At 45.0% G+C, this 21,261-nt stretch overlaps 2 long non-coding RNA genes across 2 annotated transcripts in view; one reads left to right on the top strand and one right to left on the bottom strand.

The window, feature by feature from the left end:
* LOC138473813 (uncharacterized) overlaps positions 1 to 21,261 on the top strand; it is a 456,617-nt gene that overhangs the window by 38,932 nt on the left and 396,424 nt on the right. The gene's annotated exons all lie outside the window — the stretch shown is intronic.
* On the bottom strand, positions 6,587 to 7,241 carry LOC138473812 (uncharacterized). Its single transcript, XR_011268931.1, has 3 exons — positions 7,058 to 7,241; positions 6,828 to 6,950; positions 6,587 to 6,711 (listed from the first exon to the last, which is right to left on the bottom strand). It is a non-coding gene; the product is annotated as an uncharacterized lncRNA (long non-coding RNA).

The raw sequence follows: 21,261 nt of genomic DNA, 5'->3' as shown, positions 1-21,261 counted from the left end.
ATTCCGACCTAGGCGGGGCGGTAAGTCCCCAATCCCCATTTACCCTTCCCCATTCCCATTTTTGCCCCATAGGGCATAATGGGAGTGGGGAAGGCGTTAATTACGCCACCGTAAATTACGGTGGCGTAATTAACTCCATGGTCCCTTAGCGCCATGGATTTTAACACCTGCTAAAAGCAGGTGTTAAAAGCACCATGGCGCTAGGGGACCTCGTAATTGGCGGTAAGGGGTCGGCGCAGCTAACGCTGGCGTTAACCCCTTACCGCCAGGGTCGTAATGAGGCCCTCTGTCTCTTACTTTCTCACTAACATTTTGTACTGATCTCACCTTTTTATTTTCCCCCCAACCCTAAAGAAAAGAATAGAAAAAAGGAATAGCAGTCACTAATATATTCTCCGTGTCTCCCTTTGCCAGACACTTTTAACTTATTAACCACTTCGTCATATATTCCCAGTACTAGTCAAGATAGCACTATGCGGCGCCGCCTTCCACCCCCTTTCGGAGCTAGGTTCCCGTCACTTTTATCTCTTATTCACCTCTTAATCCTAATGGCCATATGCAAAGAAAAAGCAAAGAAAGTCTAAGATGGTCCTTAGTAGACCTACGTGCCCCCCTTTCTACCCCTCCTCGTTCCCTTTCCTAAATTTCCTCCTCCACCCCCTTTATGATCGCTCGCACTCAATACTCACGTGCCCGTCTTGAACCGATAGTCTCCGAAACTGGGTCCGTCCAGGCAGTGTTGCCGTCAGCTCAACAGTCAGCCCCGGCGAGCGGTACTCAAAGGGGATTTTTCAACCGGGATCCCGTACCCTTTCTCTATTGAGTGCGCACTTCTTAGTGTACCGGTCGCCGTTGGCGGGCAGCCTCCCGGAGCCGGCTCACCGTGCGTATCCCTTTTCGACCGGAGATTCTCGTGCCAAAAGGGGACGGTAATGTTAGGTCGGGAAAGAATAATAATGATAATAATCACGCTTTCGGGGTCACCACTGAAGGCAAGCGTCCCCAGCCAGCACGATCCTCCCCGCAATGAGAGACAATGAAGGACTCTCCCAATATCGGGAATAAAGCCAAGACACAGTGCGGGTGAGCTTAAATGGGAGTTTATCAATCAGAATAGGGCATGCAAAGAACTCTGCAAACTCCGAGAGCGCTCTGTCTGACAATAGCAAAGACAGGCGTATATATTTACAAAAAACGTCATAAGAACCTACATACTATAGGGGGCACAAGTTCAATGGGATTGGGTGGCGATGACTAGCTATAGGTGCTGCTGCGAGGTGGTTGGCCTTGGCTGGAAGACGTCACTGGTCAGCCTCGTGGGTTGGGCTGGGCCTGGCGGGTTGGCCGAGTTCATCCGGGCAGTGTCGTTGTGCCATCGCAGCCAGTGTCAGAAATGAATGTCTTTTCCTGACTTATTTGCCCTAGGCCATGCACACCGCAGTCATTCAGTCATTGCAATATTATCTTCTTTAGTAAATCTTCCAATAGGTTATTCTACAGGTTAATGCAACACGGAGGAATGTACCTTGTGAGGGGTCTGATGGTAATACGTCAGGACATGATTACCAGGGTCCTGTTGACCGGGGCCATAGGTCGAGGTGCTAAGCTTCAGGGCCTGGGACGGGCGGTACAGGTCTTTCTGTCTTGTTAGAAGTTATGGATGTGGCGCTGTGTGTTGTCAAAGTATTGGGTGTCCTGATTGCACAGGGCCATAAGTCTAAAATGATCCGGTGGGTTGTGGGGTTTACGAGGGGGCGCCTTTGGAAGTGTGTGTTCAGGCGGAGGTTTACAGCTGTGCTGTAAATAATGCAGGTGGCGGGCCGTGGCCGTGGCCTTGGGTGCTGCAGAGGGGGCTACAAATCTTTCTAGCGGCTCCAGTCTGGTTGGGGGAGGTGGAGCAGCGCGGCGCAGGCCTCTGCTCTCATGGTTGGCAGTCTTCGCAGGGTGGGAAGGGGAATGGCCTTGCATATATTTTCAGAAAGGTATCTTCCTCGTATGTTGCCGACTTTAGGTAAAAACATCACAAACATTTGAGCACTCTATAATACGTATTCAAATCACTTTAAAACATACATTTCAACTTTGCTGGATGTGTCTCAATTATGTCCAGCCTGAGCACCTTATTCGTACACTATGTTTTACCAACTACAGTATTTGGTTATATGCATATACATTTGCAGTAAGCGAGGTAGTAATGTGGTTGGTGGAGTACATAGAAAATGACCCGCCACTGTGCGTGACGGTGGTGGCACATAAAGGGCTTAGACATACACACATGACAAGTGCATTCTCGCGCATCCTTCACATGCCCCCTCTGTATGGTTACATTCGTGCTCTCGTGTACTCTAGCAGCATTAGTTCAGTTTTGGCGCAAAACCATGGAGTGTAAGTTTCCCAGTGATACACGTAACAAATAGATCCCTGGAACGCTCCTTCAATATTAGTACCCAACTGCAGTGGTGTGGGCTCGCCATTGCTTATATCATGGAAGCATGCTTTCTATGTTTATACATTTTACAGGTTTTTGTAATATAAGAGATTTTGTGGAGAAAAGCATACTTTGCAAGTGGTCTTGGCATTAATATATAGAGCCTTTCTGCCATCTTGATGACCATTTTACAGTTCTGGCCGGGTCATGCTGGGAGCGATGATACACTGCGGAAGGTGAAATGTTACAATGTTAATGTATTACGCTAGCTCATGTCCGTCTTGTTCGTGGGAACGGGCTCGCAGCGGATCTGCCAGGGTGCTGCGGCGACAGGGATAACTGAAACTTTCCGAAGGTGGGGGCCGCGCTACAGTGCGCTGAGCTCACACCATCTTTAGTAGACAAAATGGTTTCTGAGGCCTAACTAAATTCAATACGTGCGGGCAATGTCTTCAGCAGGCGAGCCATCCACCACCTGGGCCCTGGTGGTAAGGAGGGGACGCCCGATGAGCCATGGCCCTCACCTGGGGTGGAGATGCGGGCAAGGGGGGTCTTTTGGACCACTCCTCCCCTACAAAAGTGCTGCAGAGAATCAACCGTTCAATAACTCTACAGACGCTGAACCCCAAGGTATACTAAGTCATCATAGAAGCTGGCTACATGTAGTGAATAGAATGTAGGTGAAGCCGCCTTTATATAGAAGCTGGACATCGGTATCATGAATTTTAGTAAGCCAGGAACCATGGAGAGGAAAGGGAGAATTGTGTCACAGCAAGAATAAGCTGAAATGTGGAGCTGCATGGCAAGGGTGTCTGGCCTGAAATCAAGAGTGAAGCAGACAAGGTCGGCTATCTATTGTAGAAAGGAGTGAGCGTACAAAGCATGAATCATCCCTTGTTAAGGTGTAAAGAAAGAACACCAAGAGTGCCAAGTTGCAAAATGGACCGAATCGTGGTCTCCTGTCATGTGAGCCAAGGATGAAAATAGAGTCGAACTTGGAGTCATAGACCAATGATAGTGACTGCCTACACTCCCATGTATTTCCAGATAAAAGGATACTTTGCAAGGCCAAGTTCAAAGACAATCTTCATGGCAGAAGGCATGGGCGATGAGAGATGTTGGGCTAATTGGGTGGGGAGGTAGAGTCAGGCTCACCTCCTTGCACCTGGCTCTGGGTTTACATGCTGCTAAGTGAGCCGAATGTTTCAGACATGGCACAAGCATGCCAACCAAATGTAGTGGTCCATATAACGGAGGACCTCATAGTTTGAGAAGCCAATTAGAAACTGTGTGCTCAATGTTTTTGAAGATGACATGTTTTGGAGGTAGGCATATATGGCTCACCTGACAGTGGGCAGCCAATCACAATCTGAGTTCCTATGCAATGTATACTTAGATGTTCCCCTTGAGCCTATCCTGATCCCCAGTAGGTTTTTAATTAATTGCCACGTAGTATGACATCACCTCTGACGTATTTTGAGTATATGCTCTTGTTTTTATGAAAATATCACTAAGAGAAATCGAGCATACATCCGTTGATGTTCGTTGTAAAGCCCTGTTTTAGATAATTGTTAATAAAACAGTAATTTGCTATCTTCCTGAGTTGGTTCAGTTATTTTGTCTCAGAGTTATTCTGTGAACCCATCCATTGCATGCATGTTCCTAAAGGGCCAAAAGCTCATGATTATTTTTCTTTCTACTCTTTTCATCCCTGGTACCATCTTTTATGGATATTTTTTCTGTCTAGTCTTTTAATTTCTTGATATGATTGGTTATTTATAACACGCTCAATGCCCAAACGTTTCTAAGTGCGGACCCAGGGATCGAACCTGTGTTACTTCGTGTCGTCTTGCTTCCAAGGCGAGCATGTTGCCCCTGAGCTATCCTCCCAAGACAATTCCTCCACTTCCTTTACTTCACTGGGAAACCCCTTTGGGGCATGTCTTTTTGCTGGTATACTCTTTACAAAATACATTAAATGGAATGGAATGTACCCCCCCTGCCTATGTTTCTAGCGTGAGCGATGACCTGATGGCCGTGAAGGGGATCGCCAACGTTTGCACTGACATGACGTTGAGTCTCCTGATTGCTATTTCTCCCTTCTTTTGATACACCTCTGCCCACCGTTCAGGTTTCTAGTAGAGGCTACACGTCGGTGGTCGGCATATGCTCATTTTTTTCAAAGGGCAGATGCCGTCCAACCTGGGTATTTTAAAAGCCATAGGCGAAACGAGACACTGTATACTGTGTTTCGAGAATTTTAAAAGTTTACTCGAACCTTGGTCTCAAGGTTCGCAGGTTGGGCACTTCACCACTACACCATAGGATTAGATGATAGAGCAGAAACGACTGAACCTCGGGCTCCAGGTTCGCAGGTTGGGCACTTCACCATTACACCATAGGATTAGATGACAGAGCAGAAACGACTGAACCTCGGGCTCCAGGTCCGCAGGTTGGGCACTTCACCAGCACACCATAGGATTAGATGATAAAGCAGAAACGACTGACCCTCGGGCTCCAGGTTCACAGGTTGGGCACCTTACCACTACAACATAGGATTAGATGATAGAGCAGAAACGATTGAACCTCAGGCTCCAGGTTCGCAGGTTGGGCACCTCACCACTACACCATAGGATTAGATAATAGAGCAAAAACAACTGAACCTAGGGCTCCAGGATCGCAGGTTGGGCACTTCACCACTAAACCATAGGATTAGATGATAAAGCAGAAACGACTGATCTTCGGTCTCCAGGTTCGCAGGTTTGGCACTTCACCACTACACTATAGGATTAGATGATAAAGCATAAATGACTGAACTTCGGTCTCCAGGTTCGCAGGTTTGGCACTTCACCACTACACCATAGGATTAGATGATGGAGCAGAAACGACTGAACCTCGGGCTCCAGGTTCGCAGGTTGGGCACTTCTCTACACCATAGGATTAGATGATACTACACCATAGGATTAGATGATAGAGCAGAAACGACTGAAGGTGAAATGTTACCTATGCAAACTTTACGCTCAAAGGAACACATGGGCATTGATTCTTGGGTTTCAAAGTGCACATCTTTTATACTTTCCCAACACATATATCCTCTCTCGGGTTATATTTTTTGTGTTGAAATCCTGAAAGACAAATTCACCCAGTGTGTTTTGTCCGGTTCTGCCAAGCCAATTAAATGAAATTAGCATATTTCGATGATATGCTAATTTCTGGTGACGTCACTCTCCATTTGGCATGTTTATGAGTCCTCTATTAAACAGGTGTGATGTCCTGAGAAAAAGGAACAACCTTAATCGTTCCTTACAAAAGGGATTGGGTATGGAGACGAGAGACTGCAACTGTATATTTTAGTAAATCATTATTCAATTTTATTTATTAATACATAAAACAAATAAAAAAATTCCATAAAATTCAATACAATATAATATCATTAATCATAATACATTTCAAACCATGGATCATCAATGTCATCAATAGGAACTATGTTTTTACAAATAAAGGTCTATATAGACCAATCCTCAGAAAGTCTTACCAACTTCCTTATTTGTAATTTCCTTAATCTGAATAGTATTCTTGCTCTTGGTTCACATAAAATGTTAAATATTTCCTCATAGGGCTTCCCTTAATTAATAGTTTCGACCTTAACAACCACTAGCTATTTCTTTCCAGGTGTTGTTCTGCGTCTTCTTCAGGGTAAGTGAACTTTTAAGCCAATTAACATTTCGTACTAAAACAAAAAGTAAAAAACTGTTACCAAAAAGTTATAAACATGTTGCATATCTCTGTTCTCCAATAATCCTCTTCTCCTTTGATATTTTCCCCAAGGAACGGTATCTAAATTGCTGTGCCTACTGTGATTCTTATGGGTACAAACTCTAAGAATAACCATCTATTTCAATGTATTTTCAAATGTGCATATATGGGGTTAGCAAAACATTAATCAACCAAAGCCCTTATATTCATAAACGTGTGAAAAAATATTGCATGTTCAAATTAAAAAAGAAAAGAACTCAGTGAATTCTACTACATTCAAACCAGTGAACAGGTAATCCTTCCCCTCATGTATTGAGCACAGCCAAAGTCATAGTCTTCATCTGCAAATGATCCCTCATTCCCTTATTTACTAAATGTGAGGGATGCATAAAGTACCTTATTATTAGTGAGAAATGGCCTCCCGATTCGAACTGGAGTGCTTCATTATTTCTCTGTGCTTCTTTTGCACATCATTCTAAGAGTGCCTCTCCGTTTCCATGGGCACTCTCAGTGGGTCTAAAGTAGATCTAGTTTGTCAGAGGTGAGAGTAAAAAACACAATTATATTAATTGCTCTCATCTCTGTAGTGTATTGCACTATTGCGTGTAACCAATAGCATATGGCAAGAAGATAACCCCTTTACCTCTAAATTAGTCGATCTTCTTTTCTCTAGATTAGTCTCATGGGTCCTTTCATGAATACCGGCTTTCAAAATTCAGTAATACCGTAAAGCGACCATCTCTGGGTGTCAAAGCAGTTTCTTAGTCTATGCACAGAAAAAATACAACACGCTTAGTCAAACCTATAAGCGTTGTATTGATCCTCATAATGGCGACCTCTAGGTTTCAGGCTAGATCTAAAATAGAACCTTACCATTTAAATGCGCTGCCTCTCTCCCGGCGTCACCGTGAAAGAAGAGATGTTGCTCCTCATGTCTCCAAGAGAGTCGGGTGCTTCCTGAAAATCGGAATGTTCTTAACTCTGCGGTAGCGAGCGGCTGATTGCAAAACCGTCGCGTATATATATATGCCATACTCAATAAATCTATAAACATGCAAACAATACTTTGCCATGTTTCGAAGGACATGGAAAACGGACTACTTTGGCAGAATACTTGGCCTAGTTCAAAAAAGGCATAGAAAACGGACCAATACAAAGAGGTTGCCATATTTCAAAAGGCATAGAAAGCAGACTATTGAGATGTAGTGCTTAACCTAATTCAGAATGAAGCAAATGAATTCCGTAGGGCTATCTGCAGCATATTATATCTTATATAATCAAGGTCCTAACAGAAGAAGCCTAATTTGAAGAAATTCCGTGAGGCTATCTGCATTTGAAGAAATGATCTGCATCATACTATGTCTTGAGTGATCAAGGGCATAGAGAAAGGTTGGTTCCCTGTGTTAAAGGAACAGAGCCTAGACACAAAAAGAAAAGAAGGAAAACTTCTCTTTAAACCCCAGAGGTCACAAAAGGGGGGGGAGGAGGGGTACAAAAGGGGTTTGTGTGTATACCGGAAATGCAAACACACGTCAAATAATTGTATATGACTTAATGAAGTGGAAAATCATTTTGTTTCCTAAGAGTGTTCAGTAAACGCCACCACGATGCATAATGGCTGTCCCAAAGTCCAATATATATTACGAATGGGTTCTATGTCAGTCTATGTGAGTAAGGAGTTCCAGTGTGTTTATCTAATGCACTGGTTCCACTCTTCTTGTAAATTAAGCCCGTTCATATGGCTCTGGATGTGATAGAGCCACCATTGCTCTCTCTGGGATAATCTCTTAGCCACATTAGCTAAATCTATACCTACCACTTTTTCTATTGCCCACCCACCACCGTAAATCCTCAGAGTCATGGCCCGATTCGACAAAATGTGCAGCCAGGGGAGCGCTCATTTGTTTATTTCTGATTTTTGATTTGTGCTCAGTAATTCTAAGCTTAACTGCCGAGACGTTTTTCCAATGTATGTTTTCTCACAAGGGCATGTTATTGCATAAATTATGTTATTGCTCTTGCATGTAGTATGGTTTCTCAATAGGCATTTTCTTTTGTTAATGGTGACACTTGTACTTGCCGAAGTCAGGCACAATTACAACAGCTGCCACATGGGTAATGTCCCAAAATAAGCGGCATCCCCCACGTGGCAGTCAGTTTGGGTTGTTTATGAGTCCTCCCCACTTATTTATTTAGGACTTGACCACTGCCATCGTTGACATACCTTTCTACCTGCTGCTGGCATATCACCGTGCTCTCTACTCGCTTTTGGAGCACCTCTGATATCAATATAACTTCCAACTGTCAAGTATCCTAATGTAGAATTCAGAGTAACCATCCACTGCCGTCTCTCTGGGTCGCTGTAACCAAGAGCCACACACAGGCGATATTGCTGTTCTCATGTAACTAAGTAAGCTTGCTGTAACAGCGCTACGATGCCCCCGGGCCGCTACGATGCCCCCGGGCCGCCGGGCGTGCTATAGAAATGCAATAAATAAATAAATGGTTGCTCTGGCTCTCAGGGGTTGATTCTCAGCATACACCCCAGCAACCAACCTGTTCTCATGGACGACAGGATTTGTGCCTGCTCCCACATACTTCCACTGTTCCATCACCCTCCATTTTCTTACGGCTGGAAACAGCATTTCCCAAATGAAATCAGCGCACAGCATGGCAAAATTAAATTTCAGACCCAAAGTTACAGCATAGCTTGAACTTTGCAGCAGCGCGCCTGCTGGCAACGCCGACTCAATAGGAGGCAACTGGCAAAGAGGAAGGGAAGCCTATCGAGCAGCCCCAAAGTATAATATGGCGGGAGCTGAGCCCCCTCACCGACCTCCTGCTGCAGGGAGAAGACAAATTAAGTAGGGGGCCACCAAGATGGTGACCCCCAGTAAGGGGAACTTGGGACATGAATGCTGACCTCTATATGTAGTGCCTGGGCAGGGTGGCGGGCTCTTTACACGCTCGCTGCCCCTGCAGCAGGAGCAACTTTGTCCCACCCAACCCACCCTAACATGTATTTTATTTGCAGGTTTTCTAATGATTGCATTTTACTTGTCGCAGTCGGTAACTCAGGCGATCGAGCAGTGCCAAATCTAACCTCCTGGTGGAGGGTAAAGAGGACCAAGAGTAAATTGCCCCCTGTTAGCCGAACACAGCAGGGGGTGGACAAGTAAAAAGGGAGGTGCACCCCAGTGGTTGTCAGCTTCCAGCCTGGGCTGGTGGAAAGGAAAGCACAACGACGATCCCCGCAGCCCATCAGCGACGGCTGCCAATGTGTTTGGCCCATAGTTCAGGAAGGTTTAGGGAGCGAGACCTCAACATGCTGGAAAAAGAATCGTTAAGGAGAAAAAGAGAGCTGACTGTAAATGAAGAAAGACATAAAAAGAAAAAGGGGGTTACTGATGAGAAAGAAGAAGAAACAGAAAGGTGCTGCCGGTCGTCTGGGGGATATTAAAGTTATTAAAGATATTCATGTTTTGGTTTGAATTTATGGTGTGAAATGTTTAAGAATAAACTGCGGCCTTGTTCTGCTGAAGAGCTGGCCTGGCCTCAGTTATTTAGCAGGAGGGGGCTACAGGGGGATTGCATATACTTTATTGGGTAGGGGGGCAAACATTACCCGCCTGCCTATGTTGACAGGAAGACACCGGACGTAAGTTGGAGAAGAAGGAAAGGCCCTCCGTCCTCATCCTCTTATCAATGTTCCTTGCTCTAGTTCCCGGGAGGTGGAGGAGGCAGTGCATCCTTGCCAACAAAGACTGGCGCTGTGGTACAGACAGATTCGTTTGGAGTTTCCCACTGGGGCAGCAGGAGAGGCTTTCAATGCACAGACAGGACGGATGCCCAGCTTCAAAGAGTGCTGCTGCCAGCCAAGGTTAAGTCATCCATCATAAACAAGCGCAGTGTGTGCCAGCCAAGAGCTATACCGGAAGGGACACAGGACTGCCAGTCTCACAGTGCATTAAGAAAACTGCACGGACAAATGCAGTAGCGTTGGCTTTTGTACAGAGATTCAGATCCGCCAGAGCGCCAGGGGACCGCTCCGGTGGTGATAGTGCACGGTACAAATATCCTGTAACATTAAGATTTAACATTGTGATGGCATTTGCCATGGATTCCTCGTTTGCCATCTATTGTTGTCCTACGGTGCTCCGGTAATCACATGACAAATAGTTCAGGCAGTGCCATCAAAAGCCTGGCTATGCACACCATTGGCTTGGCAAGTTTTGACAACAACAGGAGGTACTCACAACAGTGCTCAAGTGAGTGATCAGTTTTCAGAGACTGCCATGGAATGCTCATGCACTCTCATTGGCCAGCATCTGTGCAGCTGTGCGGGATTGGGGGGTGGGTGGATGGTGAATTGAGGTATTGCAATAATGGTTTCAGTTCCCTTCTAACTTGTATGATGTAAGGCACACCCTTTGCTGCCACTAGTGCAGTTGATCCTGTCCACCCTCTACCATGTACAAGACAACAGTGGGCAATTGGTGGCTGTGTCACCAATCAGCCAGAAATTATGTCATCGGCCTACTGCAATGTTCTAGTAAACCCACCATCTAGTGATCTTTTCACAACAATTACAACATTTACTCCCATAACTAAATGCTCAGCCTCCATGTCCAGGCAAACACTGATAACATCCTGTGTTTTCTTTATCTAGACATTCTTATAGGACTCCTATCATATTCCCTAGTTTTTTTTTACAGGATTATAAGTAAATAAGGTGAACAGTAAAATAGTAGCATGGTAGTAACAAACGATGCTAGGATTCTCGTACTGCAGTTTTATAACATTTTTGTAAGACTTTCTTTGGGAAAGCGCTGTATGTTTTTTCCCCAAAGAGATTCTTGTAGGATTCCTTGTACCTTCCAATCGTTCCACTTTCTACAAGAAATATTCCCTCCTCTCCCAAATATCATATTAGCTCCTTCAACATAGAGCTAGACAGATAGCTCAGTGAACTGAGTGCTCACTCTGATGATCTCTCAACCTGTACACCCCAAGAACATAGAGCAAACCAGATAGCTCAGTGAACTGAGTGCTCACTATGATGCACTCTCAACCTGTGCACCCCAAGAACATAGAGCTAGCCAGATAGCTCAGTGAACTGAGTGCTCACTATGATGCTCTCTTAACCTGTACACCCCAAGAACATAGAGCTAGCCAGATAGCTCAGCGAACTGAGTGCTCACTATGATGCTCTCTCAACCTGTACACCCCAAGAACATAGAGCTAGTCAGATAGCTCAGTCAACTGAGTGGTCACTATGATCATCTCTCAACCTGTACACCCCAAGAAGTTGGAAATTCACGTGTCACCCATTTAAAAAAACAGGTGCTTCTTGAATAGTACCTATTCACTCTAGAGGGGTCGAGCCTTTTGACTACACATGGCAGTCGGGTGACCAGATTTTGAAAATAAAAAACCGGGACAGGCCACTGAAATAGAAGTAGGAATACAGCTTCAGCTGTGAAACTGTAGTCCTACTTCCATGTGGGTGGCCTGTCCCATGTCATGTTGCAGAGCCGGGGTCCACAGGCTATTTTAAGTCGGGTGGCTAGCATTCCGGTTTTTGCCAAAAATCAAGATAATCGGCCAAAAACCGGGATGGTAACCACCCGATCCCCAAATCACGGGACAAGGTTTTTAAACTTAAAAAAGTCTCAAGACCCCAGAACGGAGATGCAAATACCCGGACAGTCCCAGCAAAACCAGGACGTCTAGTCACCCTACATGGCAGGGTCAGGCAAAAGCCTATCGCATGAACGCTCAGCAGGAAGGAAACAGATATAGAAAGTGCTCCTCCCACAAACAAAGCGGAAGGAGCAGTTTCCCTGGGTGACCAAGTCCCCTGCCTATCTGTGAATACCGTCAGCAAGGTGGTCGAATTGGGGTGGATGGCCCACAAGCTACAGTATGCTGGGTCCACAGTAGGTATAAGGGGATCCTCCGATCACCCTCACTGACTCCCTGCCTGGAGGCAGGCAACAAGCAGTTTTAACCCTCTTCCTCATCAACCACAGGTCTGCTATAGAAACCTTAAAAGACCTAATGCCACCTAAAGACAGACCCAAAACCCACAGTGTAGGAAAAGATGCATTTCCCTTTCAGGGAACTGATTTTCAGACACTCAGCAAAGTGTGATGCAATATTAAAGACTTGCGGCTCCACAATTGCAGGAAAAAAAGCAACATTTCATATTCTCAGTGCAGCAAGGCTTTCCAAACGAAAGGACAGCCTTGTGTACTCCCCAAAGCATTTGTCGACTCCCAATTCATACTGTGGAGGTGCAGAATTTCACAGAGGGAAAAATACAATCCAAGATGGCGCCAGGCCCGGCAAGGTCCAACCCTGTCCAGTCCATCTGACCCATGTCACGTTAACCAATTCGGATCAGCTCAGTCTGGGCTCACACAGGTGCAAGCCCTCTCCCAGAGCCCCACCCAGGAGAAGGAGAGATTACACTATGGGCCTCATTCCGAGATTGGAGGTAGTCATGGCGCTATTAGCTTCCAGTAATGGTACCGAGTCCGCCCTGGTTCAATGGGGATTTACCAGTCTATTCCGACCTTTGCTGGACCGGAAAGACCCCATTGAAAATGGCAATCCCCATTCCCATTTGAGCCCCCATAGGGCTCAATGGGAAAGGGGAGGGTGCAAATAACGGCCCGGCGCATGCCAATGCCGTTATTTGCACCCTGGTCCCCTAACGGCGACATTGAGTGCAGCTGTGCATTTGCCAACCATCACTGTTTTGTTGGGCGACTGTGTGAACCAGCTCCTCCTGGTTCGCGGTCAGAGATCGATATTGTTACTTCATTCCACAGTGTCCCATTAGTCCCCATTGCATCGCCCTCAAATGAATGCCTTTTACAAGCCTGTCCTGGACCCAGATGCATTTGCTGTCCTCTGAGCGTCAGCACCAGCTCGATGGAATGGCAGGAGGGAGACGCTTGCTGTACTACAGTGACTGGCACCAGCGTGGACATGCATGTCATTCCTCACATGAGTGTAGAGTTTGGGGCGTGGCACAAGCATAACAACATTCCCGCATTTAGTTTTTCCAGAGCTTTTTTTATTATCGCACCAAGTTGGACTGTCTCGATGCTTTTTCATACAAAAAAGAACGGTTAATTCTGCTGAAAGAAGACATTAGGCCTCATTCCGAGTGTGGCGGTCCAGAAGCAAGCCAGCACCCTTTTTTCTGGACCGCCACACTACGAGTCTGTCTGCCGGGTCCACTGCGCGCAGAAGTGTCAGACCTGCCGGGCGCCACTGCCACCTGCAGGCATATATTTCACGGAAGCACCAGCAACGTTAGCAACCGTGCCATTGGTTTCGTCTCCCCACTCCCATGGACTCCTATGGGACTCCATGGGAATGGGGAGTAACCGAATCTGCCGCCTGACTTCCCGCGCCACCGGGACTTGTAATGTCACAGTGGCCCTGGGAAGTCAGGTGGCAGATTCAATGTTCCCGGGTCGGCGGCAACCCGCTGGTGGCTCTGGCGGGTTACCGTCCACCTCAGAATGAGGCCCATTGTATTTGGTAATTCATTTTTGGCCAATGATGTCTGCAAATAAAAGGGCAAGTCCTGCGCCTTGCCCGGCTCCTGTTTTGAAGCCATGGTAAGAGTACCACTAAGAGTAGGGTCCAGATACTACACCCTGAATTCGGCTCTTCTGGGTATTAGGCATCCTGGGATTTTGGAATAACTGAGTATCCCTCAGTCTCTGGCTTTCATGGGAACTCTCATGGGGCCCTCTCCCTCTTTCTGGCTCTCAGGGGATTGCTCCCCCACGCCCTCTTGTGAGTGCCAGCCTTTATATTGCGGGATGTGCACTAGAACCCTAGTCATAGCTTCTGTGTCTAAGTATTTCCTGTCAGGATCCTCTTCCTCTGGATTTCTGTCCTCTGTGGTGGATGAGGATGAAGAAGAGGACGATGATGTTGAAGACGGGGAAGGATTTCTTTTAGCTCTTTTCTTCCTTTTCCTCTTATTGTATTTTAAAAAATCTGCACAAAAATAACCCCTCTCTTCCTTTTTGGTTGGCTTCTCCATTCTGGAAAAGTGGAACAGGAGGAGGAAGCATCCATGTCCAAGTGCTTCCTCTGCTCTTTTCTCTTTGAGCTAATTTTCACCAAAACACAGCGCTCGCTTCCCAGAGCGGAGTCTGTGTCCCTAGCTCTCAGTAGTTGCTTGGAAATGGACACGCTGGGAATGCAACAATATTTCAAACTTCTATCTACGTCACAACGTCTTGGCTTGTCATCCCCAAAACCAGAATGGATGCTGCTTGGCTCGGTCTTCGTTCAGGGACTGCCCGCCCTTTCTAGCAATACCATGCCCTGGGCAATACATGTTCTTGGCTGCCTCAGCCTTTCCTTAATGCAATGTGGCACATTCATGTGTAACATTGAGATTGGAGAGTGAGAAGATGGCCACTCTGTATTAAGAAAGAGGATACCCGGCAGACATTATAGATACATCAAAAAACAGAACCTCTAATCTCAGGTGAGAGGAGTTATTGATTACAAAGGCAGAGGAGGGAGAAATACCTTTCCTATATACACTAACTTTTTCCAGCCAAAGTCATCATGCAACAAGACTAACCAGGAAGAATTCGAGATTGATTGAATTAGAACCTCAGCTGCATAAACCTTTTCCACCACCACCTCTCATTGCGTTCAAAAGGGATAGAAATCTATGTGATCAACTAGTTAGGGCAGACAAGACACCCATATACACTCATCTCACACTGGGGAAGAAAAACAGCAGCACTTTCCATATCTTCAATGCAATAATTGCAACAATGTCATAAATGGAAGTTATGTCAGACAGCCACTCTCAGGTGCAAAGATAAAACTAAGGGATTTCGCTACATGCAATTCAAGCACACTCAGCTATGGGCTTAGTTGCCCCTCTGGGAGCTACTATGTGGGTCAAACGTCCTGCAAGGCCAATCAACATTAAAATGAGCGTAAGAGCAACATTCGCACAAGGAACGCCAAGTCACCAGTGATACAACATTTCACAATTGAAATTCCTTGTACTTGAGTTAGTGTGCAGGTCACCAAGAGGGGTCGATATAGGTAAGACGTTAAACCAAATGGAGCTCTACTGGATTGAGAAGCTAGACAGACTAACCCCAAATGGAATGAATGAGGATTTCTACCTGGGATCCTTTTTGTAATCTCAGTTACTTTGCGTAATATTTATCTCTATCTATGTTGCATTGTGGTCTATATGCATTCTGATCATCTGCTTGAGCAGTCAAATATTGTAGATTGTGAGCATGGTTACAATCAGGACTTGTTTAACTGGAGAGAGACTATCCTCGGAAGATTTATAGCAATCCATTATCCAGTTTAATTAGCAGTGATCAGACAACTAGTTGCTATCTAGACACTAGCAAGACATGAGTTTAGGACCTATTAACTGGTCCCACACTTTTTTCATAAAGTTTAGCAGGTACAGCTCTTTTTTCACACAGTCTTGTTTCAGCAATGTAGTGAGCCTTAGGAAAGTTGATCCACTATAAAAATGTAATCGATCAGGTACGGTTGCACTTGGAACATAAGCACGCTCGAAGTGTGTTAGATTTACACAGAATATCATCCAGGAGCAGATATGCCCAGTGACATCTTAACAAACCCGGTCACGGATCTGGGTTAATTCTTACAAAGCTCTGATAGATGGAAGCAATGTGCCTCTGTTTCTATGATGAAGTGCTACATATTTTGGTCTACTTTACAAACACAAGCGACCCTGCACGGTCGCACCCGATACAGGACCATGCACGTTACGTGCTATGTTCACATGTGTGGTCATCCAGGAGCACATATGTTTGGATGACTGTAAAACAAATAGCGGCCATCTTGTTTCCAAGCGCATGGCGGTTGAAAGCTGGAGATTCAGGACGGTCTGACTCTCTTCACAGCAGGTACGGTTCTACCCCTGCAGACTTTTTAAATTTGCTAATGCTTCGGAATACAGGTCCCACAGGAAGCAAGGAATTTAATTGCATCCTTTATGTTTCAAATTCCCTTGTAGAGTGATGCCCTTCTTTAGAAGTAGAAGACAGGATGCTTCTTATTTTAATCAGCCAGGACTTCTGAGTATTTTGAAGTGTGTCTTTGGACCCTTGCCTCACAAAATCAAGTAAGGTAGGGTTGCCTTGCCCATTTTTATATTTCATTTTTTTATTTATTTTAATTTATGTAAAGCCTCACGTGCCTGTAGGCCTCAGAGCCTTTGTTGGCTTTGTCACTGTTTAAGTCCTCATGGCACGCATGCATTGTTTTGATCATAGCCACTCTTTTTTTAGGCATGGTACCAGTTCTCCCACAAAGGATTTGTCCAAGTGGTTCATAATTTGAGTCGTCCACGTATACAGCTTCAGACCCTCAACAGATAAATAAGTACTATACTTATCACGACAGTTGTACACTAGTAAGAGGGTTATCCACTGATAAAAATGTACAGTGACAGATTGTAATATATAAATCTGACATAATACACGTGTTTTGCAGATTCTAACATAATAGGAAGAACACTTATGATTAAAGGCAGATTGATTGCTCCTGAGGAAGGGGAGTGTCCCCGAAACATGAAAGGCTCATGAACATTGGATCATGTTGATTTTTTGTATCATATCATTATGTTTTTGCATGCTTTAATGTACAACAAAATGACGAAATATATGGATTCTTTTTTATGCTAAAACAGAGTGGGAGTGATTATTTACACCCATATTACATGGCCACGATAGTGGCCATGTAGTTATGGTTAAGTTGCTGTTTCCATAGGAAGAGCACTTTTTGGGCGGCTTATAACTCCGCTCCCTCTGGACGAATCCTCACTAAACTTTGCAAAAAAAATTATGTGGGTCACTCTGAATTTTGCAAAGTTTGGTGAGGTTTGGTCCGGGGGGGGCAAAGTTATAGGGGGGGTCCCAAAACGCCTACAGCCCAAACCGCTGGACGGATTTTCACCAAATTTGGACCAAGAGCAGCAGCTTGGTCCCGAAAGCATGCTTTTGCAAATTTGGTGAAAATCCATCCAGTAGTTTTTTTTTAAATGACCAAAAAGTAGGTCACAAAAAATTAGTGATATCTATGTTCGCTCCGCGGACAGTGTCCTGATTGGCTAATCGGCTTGCGTGATGTCCGCGGACATGCAACATGTTCGGTGATTGGATGGTGAAGAGCGTGAAGTGCGTCAGATTTTTGGAAACTCCCGCCATCTTTGATTCAGATTGCGGACATTGCAGTGAAACTTGGTGGAAAAATACTATTTAGCCAAGTGTGTTGGCGTGTAAGACTGTTTGGGGAGAGTGGGGGAGTAAGAGATGGGTTAAATGTTGTATTTATTTAGGTGGCAGGCACCCCTGTTGTGTTTGTTCTGACCGTAGACAACACAGGTGTCCTGAAATGTTCGTAAATAAACGAAATGGGGGTGTCCTGAGGACGCTATACCTGTTCGTACTGTTCGTAGGCAAGTTGAAACTGTTCTAAGAACACATCAAGTGTCCTGGGATGTTCGTCAATAAACAAAATGGGGGTGTCCTGAGGACGCTATGCCTGTCCATATTGTTCGTAGGCAAGTTGAAATTGTTCTAAGAACACATCATATGTCCTAGGATGTTCGCAAATAAATGAAATGGTGGTGTTCTGAGGACGGTAGACCTGTCCGTATTGTTCGCAAGCAAGCTGAAACTGTCCTAAGAACACAAGTGGTGTCCTGAAATGTTCGTAAATAAACGAAATGGGTGTGTCCTGAAGACGCTATGACTGTCCGTATTGTTCGCAGGCAAGTTGAAACTGTTCTAAGAATATAGACGGTGTCCTGAAATGTTCGTAAATAAACAAAATGGGGGTGTCCTGAGGACGCTGTCCGTATTATTCGTAGGCAAGTTGAAATTGTTCTGAGAACATGTGTCCTGGGGTGTTCGTAAATAAACAAAATGGGGGTGTCCTGAGGATGCTATACCTGTCCGTACTGTTCGTAGACAAGTTGAAATTGTTCTAAGAACACATCAAGTGTCCTGGGATGTTCGTAAATAAACAAAATGGGGGTGTTCTGAGGACGCTAGACCTGTCCGTATTGTTCGCAAGCAAGCTGGAACTGTCCTAAGAACACACGCGGTGTCCTGAAATGTTCGTAAATAAACGAAATGGGTGTATCCTGAGGACGCTGTGCCTGTCCATATTGTTCGCAGGCAAGTTGAAAGTGTTCTAAGAACACACGCAGTGTCCTGAAATGTTCGTAAATAAACAAACTGGGGGTGTCCTGAGGACGCTGTCCGTATTGTTCGTAGGCTAGTTGAAATTGTTCTAAGAACACATCATGTGTCCTGGGATGTTCGTAAATAAACAAAATGGGGGTGTCCTGAGGATGCTATACCTGTCCGTACTGTTCGTAGGCAAGTTGAAACTGTTCTAAGAACACATCAAGTGCCCTGGGTTGTTCGTCAATAAACAAAATGGGGGTGTCCTGAGGACGCTATGCCTGTCCGTATTGTTCGCAAGCAAGCTGAAACTGTCCTAAGAACACACGCGGTGTCCTGAAATGTTCGTAAATAAACGAAATGGGTGTGTCCTGAGGACTCTATGCCTGTCCGTATTGTTCGCAGGCAAGTTGAAACTATTCTAAGAACACTCATAATGTTCGCAGACATTAGAAGTGCCCATATGGCATAGTTAAAATGTTTGACTCTATGGGTGTGATCTATGGGTGTGATATGCTGCGGTGGTTGTGGCCAGGGCATAGAGTCTTGGGTGCATGGCCGTATGGCCCCAAGACTCTATGCCCTGGCCACAACCACCGCAGCATGCACCCAAGACGGCCATGCACCCAAGACTCTATGCCCTGGCCACAACCACCGCAGCATGCACCCAAGACGTCCATGCTCTCAAGACTCTATGCCCTGGCCACAACCACCGCAGCATGCACCCCAGACGGCCATGCACCCAAGACTCTATGCCCTGGCCACAGCCACCGCAGCATATCACACCCATATTTGCTTATAACTTTGGGACCCAAGACCAAATTTATAAGCACCGAAGTTATAAACTACTATGGGTGTGATATGCTGCGGTGGCTGTGGCCAGGGCCTAGAGTCTTGGGTGCATGGCCAAGACCAAATTTATAAGCACTGAAGTTATAAGTCACTATGAGTGTGATTTGCTGCGATGGTTGTACTTAATATAATATGCTTACTGTTTGGTTTAGTAAATGGAGTACATATATTCCTTGTTAATTTCTGTGATAAAAGAAAAGATCATGTTAGTATTGGTATTTTGTAACGACTTATAACATTGAAAAATCTTTTTTTTTTTTTACCCTCATATTTAGTAGATTACAAACCAGTGTATTGTGCAATTTGCTCAGTTTCTGTGTTTGTTGCTAAAGTCATTGGGTCTGGGAAAAAAAATCCATGTTGGATTAAAAAAAAAACTTTTTTGTTATGCTACAGTCTATTTGTTTGTTTGTTTTCAGTGTTCACTTGTTGTTTCTGGCTAATGTTCTATATGTTGGCTTGTTGCAGATTTATGGAGCAGTTAGATACCTGTTGGCATATTTTAACTGTCTATTATTTGTTATAATGAAGTGGTATTGATTTATCTGTTTGGATATTGTAAATTCTTGGGGCAGTTAGATACCAGTTGGCGTATTCTAACTGTCTATTTTTTGTTATAATGAAGTGGTATTGATTAATGAATGGTGACTGCGTATGCAAGAGTTAGAAAAAATTGTTCTCTGCGTACATACATGTCTTTGAAAAAATACCGGTACCGGTAAATCCTTACCGCCTTACTACGAGGTCCCTTTTGCGGGTTGGGTGATTTAATGCCTGCTTTTTGCAGGCGTTAAAAACCAACCCGCAAAGGGACCCAGGGTGCTAATTACGGTACCGCAATTTGCGGTACCGTAATTAGCGCCTTCCCCATTCCCATTGAGCCCTATGGGGTGAAAATGGGAATGGGGAAGGGCAATGGTGGAAGGGGGAATTACCGCCCCGCCAACCTTGGAATGGGGCGGTAATTCCCCTTTCCGCCAAGGTGGTGCCGGTATTTTACCGGCATGAACCATGGCGCTAATAGCGCCATGGTTCTCCGCCATCCGTGTAATGAGGCCCTTAGCCATACTATATTTTCAGATTTTCCATACAAAGCAGTACTGGTTAAACAATCTGCTGCTTCATAGGAGCCACATTCTCAATGGGAGAGCATTTTTATGCCCAAGCTGTACAATTTCTAAGACAGTGTTTTGTCTGATGATAGGTCATTCCACAAATCTTGAAGCTCTGTTTTTTCTGCTTTGGTTAAGTATGCTGTAACATATCGTGCAACTGCAGTGGAATTGTCTGCAATGTACTGCACATCTATGTTGCATTCGATAAGAGGGCAATGATTGCATTGCAATCACTGATATATTGTTCTTCTTCTGTTCTTTTTATGTAATATCTATTTTTAGGTGATTTACCTTTTAATACTATGTCTAACTGAAGACATGAAGTTGTTTACTTGACCTGTTTTTGTAACTGGTCTAGGGAAACCAAAGCAGCATTTGGTGTAGTATTTCCCTTTGTTTTTGTATTTGCGACGACAATATTTGCCACATTTGTGTCTTTGAAATTGTAAAATTTGTGCATGAAGATCACTATTTGTTGCTTCCGATGGAATTTCACAAGTGACATATTTGTCGATAAACTGTAACACAGTGGCATCATTGTCTTGACCAAATTTAAGAGCATCTTTAATCAATAAAAGCATGTGGATATGTGGTGCTCCTCTGGCTTGGTATTTTTTTCTTCAAATGAAGTCCGATCTATGAAAGTCTCGTCTAAACAGGTTCACCCCTGTTCCTCCAAAACTATCAAGGACCACATCGACTCCCTGGCTCCTGCCCTGGCTGACTTTTGCAACCACTCCTTCGCCTCTGGAGTCTTCCCTTCCCCCCTCAAGCACTCCCTTGTGCACCCTCTTCTCAAGAAACCCTCTTCCGACCCCTCCTGCCCGGCTAACTATCGCCCTATCTCCATCACTCCCTTCCTGGGCAAGCT

Source organism: Ambystoma mexicanum, chromosome 8 (assembly GCF_040938575.1).
Source record: "Ambystoma mexicanum isolate Mex_15411 chromosome 8, UKY_AmexF1_1, whole genome shotgun sequence".
NCBI classification, from domain to species: Eukaryota; Metazoa; Chordata; class Amphibia; order Caudata; family Ambystomatidae; genus Ambystoma; species Ambystoma mexicanum.
This window is presented reverse-complemented; position numbering and strand designations above follow the sequence as displayed.